We start from the raw sequence: 2,800 nt of genomic DNA on the forward strand, positions 1-2,800 counted from the left end.
TATATATATATATATATATATATATATATATATATATATATGTGTGTCTATCCTTTGTACGATGTGAACCGTTTATGAAATCACACTGCATTAACCATACTCAGGACTAGTTCTTTCCTTGCACTTTGCTCCCCCGTTATATGACTTCATCAGGCACCTTTGATTAGATAAATTGGTCACATCTATCAGGATAAATTTCTCAGCTCCACCATTTGCCAAACCACATTACCCACAACTCAACTTTCTTCATGACGAAAACCTTGACCAGTGATTAGTTCACAATGTGATCAGTTTGTCGAGGTTGATTAGCTGTTCCGGCCATCTTAAAATGTGTTTACTGCAAAAAGGACTGAGTTGTAGGTGCACACTGAGTGATTACTTTGTGAGTTTCATGAAAATCTGACCAGTGGTTAATGAAATATTTTGCTAGCAAACAGATTTTCCTTCAAATAGGTTATGCTAAAGGTATTTGACAGATACAGTATTTTGCATGATGAGTTTGTGTTCAAAGTATGTGTTGGGATCTCTCAGCTACTACAACACCAATATCTGTAAAACTGACCATGGGAATGAATGGTTTTGTAGTTTAATTAAAAAATGCAATGACAATGGGACATATTTTTAGATTAAATAATTTTTGTTTTAAAAAAACAGGTTGAGTTTGTGATGTGATTTGATATTTTCAAAAATCTTATTTAAAATCAAATTTAAAAAAATCTTTCTGAACAAAGATTTTTCAATTTTATTGTAAGAATTTCCTATGAGAGACATGATTAAAGCCTGAACAAAAACACGTCCAGGTTTTCAAAGGTTCTCTCAGACACTGCTGACCATGTTAACCCCCCCAGGTACCCCTGAGTCTCTGGCAGAGAAGGAGCTCCAGCTGTTGATGATGATAAACCAGCTGAGTGGGCTCAGAGAGCAGCTGCTGGGAGCCCACTCAGAGCAGAAGAACATGGCCGCCCTGCTGCTGGAGAAGCAGCAGCAGCAGATGGAGCTAGCCCGGCAGCAACAGGAACAGGTACTGACAATTAGTAATATGGAAACACACCTCAAAAAGGTTCCTGTTGCTTGGTGTAAAAGTAGGATGATTGCAACTAAAATAAAGAAAAAATAAGCAGAAAAACAGAGTGAATGCTGACTTGAGTTTTGTACAATTAATATTTTAAAGATTTATTTAGCCTTTCATAAGAAAAAAAAGTTTTTTTTTCAAAGTCATATTTTCACCATGTCATTCATACATTAATAAATGTCATAGTTCCAAACTAAATATTTAATTTAAAAGCTAAATATTTAGTTTACAAACCTAATACTTAGCTGGCAAGTTAAATAGTTAACAAGCTAAATATTTAGCTTCAGACTAAATATTTAGTTTACAAACTAAATGTTTATGTCCAAGATAAATGTTTAATTTACAAACTAAATATTTAATGTGCAAGTTAAATATTTAGTTAGTGAACTAAATATTTAGGTCTAAAGTAAATATTTAATTTCCAAGCTAAATGTTTATTTTCAAAACTAAACATTTAAGTTACAAATTAAATATTTATTGTCCAAACTAAATGTTTAATTTTCAAACTAAACATTTAACTTCTAAGCTAAACATTTAATTTCCAAAATAAATATTTAATTTGCTAACTAAATATTTAGCTCGGACCTATATATTTATTTTCCAAACTAAACATTTAATTTCCAAAATAAGTATTTAATTTGCTAAATAAATATTTAACTTGCAAGTTAGAGGAACTGTGGTCCGTTTGTCCTCCAAGCCTATAGCAACATAACTAAAGGATAGCTCAGGGACACCCAAGCCAACCCTAATTGTAGGATTTATCAAAAAGGAAAGTCTAAGGGTGCGTTCACACCAGCCCTGTTTAGTCCGCTTTAATCGAACTCTAGCTCGTTTTTCTAGAAAGTCCGGTTCGTTTGGGGAGGTGTGAACACGCCATCGAACTCTGTCACGGAACAAAAAGACGAACTCTGGCCCGGGCTAAAACCTAGGTCTCAATCCGGTAGAAGCGAACTCCAGCACGGTTCGAGTACAGTGTGAATGCAAACGCACCAGCTCAAATGTAAACAAAATGTTATGAATATTGGTCCCCAACCAAACCAAGTCTACCGGACTATCAGGTGTGAAAACAACGTTAAGCCCAGTCTTAAAACTGGATAATGTGTCAGCCTTCTTGGACAGAAACTGGAAGTTGGTTCCACAAGAGAGGAGCCCATTCTGCTACTGGAAACTCTAGGAACCACAAGTAAACCTGCAGCCTGACAGTGAAGTATTCTCTCTCTAAAATGTCCCAAGACATTGGTGCGTATTTATTTTAATTTTACTAACCTTTATTTATACAGGTAGTGTCATTGAGATGAGAGGACTCATTTTCAAAACAGACCTATTTAATTTGCTTGGATAAGTAGAAGAGGCTCACATTCTTGTTGCATGGATTTTGAATATGTTCAAAACCATTTTCTTAAAATAATCATGAAGTTGGAGGTGCAAGATGGCCACTGATCAGTGAACTGCGTTTTGCTAGGCTCCCATCAGCCCTGCTGAAAAATAGCCTTTTATAATTATATCCTCGCTGCCTCCATGCTGGATTCTGCCTCTGAGACTGGTGTCGTCACATGATTGACTCGACGGAGCTGGAATATGACCTCCAAGTTAAAGAAATCGAAAGCAGTGGTGTCTTCGCCCGTGCGGCCTGGCATTACAGCTACAGCCTGGGGCCGAGGTGATGGACCGGCAGGTGTAACAACAGTTACGTCAGCCCCACCCTTGCCGGGCTCTGGAAAGACAGTC

At 36.7% G+C, this 2,800-nt stretch overlaps 1 protein-coding gene across 1 annotated transcript in view; it reads right to left on the minus strand.

Annotated features, from left to right (window-relative positions):
- Nucleotides 1–910, minus strand: part of LOC119412093 (transcription factor SOX-13) — a gene marked incomplete in the record, with an annotated part of 29,656 nt that extends 28,746 nt beyond the window's left edge. Inside the window, 1 exon segment of the mRNA XM_037679069.1 lies at nucleotides 905–910.
- Between the last annotated feature and the right edge of the window lie 1,890 nt (nucleotides 911–2,800).

Source organism: Nematolebias whitei, chromosome 7 (assembly GCF_014905685.2).
Source record: "Nematolebias whitei isolate Nwh7 chromosome 7, NemWhi1, whole genome shotgun sequence".
Classification (NCBI taxonomy): Eukaryota; Metazoa; Chordata; class Actinopteri; order Cyprinodontiformes; family Rivulidae; genus Nematolebias; species Nematolebias whitei.